Source organism: Heptranchias perlo, chromosome 11 (genome assembly GCF_035084215.1).
Source record: "Heptranchias perlo isolate sHepPer1 chromosome 11, sHepPer1.hap1, whole genome shotgun sequence".
In the NCBI taxonomy this organism is placed as follows: Eukaryota; Metazoa; Chordata; class Chondrichthyes; order Hexanchiformes; family Hexanchidae; genus Heptranchias; species Heptranchias perlo.
The window spans coordinates 46,579,193-46,581,018 of NC_090335.1; positions in this window are offsets into that span (position 1 = coordinate 46,579,193).

The window sequence follows — 1,826 nt, forward strand, 5'->3', positions numbered from 1 at the left end:
GTCCAGCAATATGCTTTCTTGGAAACTAGGATTTGAGTAAACAACAATAACGTACATTTATATAGTGCCTTTAATGTAGTAAAATGTCCCATGGTGCTTCACAGGAGTGTGACACCGAGCCATCTAAGGAGATATTGGGACAGGTGACCAAAAGCTTGGCCAAAGAGGTAGGTTTTAAGGAGCATCTTAAAGGAGGAGAGAGGTGGAGATGTTTAGAGAGAAATTCCAGATCTTGGGGCATAGGCAGCAGAAGCTACGGCTACCAATGGTGGAGCAATGAAAATCGGGGTTGCACAAGAGGCAAGAATTGGAGGAATGCAGAGATCTTTGAAGGTTGTAGGGCTGGAGGAGGTTATAGAAATAGGATGTGGCGAGGCCATGGAGGGATTGGAAAACAAAGATGAGAATTTTAAACTAGAAGGAGCCAATGGGGGTGATGGGTGAACGGGACTTGGTGCAAATTAGGATTCGGGCAGCAGAGTTTTGTAAGAGCTCAAGTTTACGGAAAGTGCAAGGTGTGGGACTTGCCAGCATACAATACTGAGGAAGGTAAGCAATGAATGAAGTGGAAAGCAATGTGCTCTGTAGTGAATGCAGTTACTAATAGCATTAGTCTGGGCTAACAGTTAATAATTTATGAGCTTAACTTTCAACTTCAGGGTGTAAAATTGGCGTAATGGATCGGCTTCCCATTATACACCCCGCTTCAGGGGAGGGAAGATCGGGTAGGATGAATAACAGGCAGCTGATATACCACCTGTTCTGCGTACCTGCTGCAGTTGAAAGTTCTGCCCTATATATATCTTTACCTCTCTCCCTGAGCAGTGGTGAATCTTCATGTCCAATACCACTGCATTGAAATCAATGGCAGTGAGAAACTGTCTGAGGCAATTGGGCTTTTTGCCAATGGCCATGAGAACTGGTACTGGAACAAAGCATTTAAAACCCATTGAGAATGTATCATTGTTCTTAAAGCATTGGTGCTTTAAATTCCACTTGTACACCCTAGGACTGATACATAGTTTTAGAAGTCAGACTAAGGATGAATATCTGATTTAGTGAGAATTTCTGCACCCTTGTCAAATTCTTGCCATCAGAGAGCAAAACTACAACTAAATAATGGATCTCTTAAGCATTACTCAAATTCAGAGCCTGGTGCATCACCCCAAGAGAAGTGTAGATTTGATACTGAAGACATTGACCAATGGCTTTGTGTGATTGACCTATTGCCCGAAGGATATTTTCTATTTGTGGTTTAGAATTAGGGGCTGTTATGATACAAGATTATATTTGGTAAGAAACAAAGTTTATGGCAAAACTATTTCTACTTACACATGCCCAGGTTACAGTTGAAAAAACAAACATCAGATGTGTTATATATGACTATTAGGTTTGTACCAAAATTCAAATCGCAAGTTTAGAAAGGTCTTAAAATATTTTACAAACCACTTACAGTACCATCAAAACTAATGTGTTTGACTGTGCAAGCTGGTGGAAAGTGTGGTGTTGCTGTTCTTTTTGGGTGTCTGATTATGAAGAAGCCCATCATCCTGTTTAAGTCTCCAAATCAAGCTACTACAAAACCCACAAAAGTAAAGGTTCTGTTTGCCTGATATGAAATGCATGCTATCTCCAGGTCGGGATCCCCTATTTACCCAAGTCCAGAGAGGCTTAGGGACCAAGAGCAATATACTGCTGATGTTTAACCAGCTTAAACAACACAGCCAATCAGCACAGTGCACTGGTAAACTGCCTCCTGCTGTGACCACACGACCTCTTGGGGCCTTGTCTGCAGGATTACCTGGAGCTGACTGGTAAGAATCCAA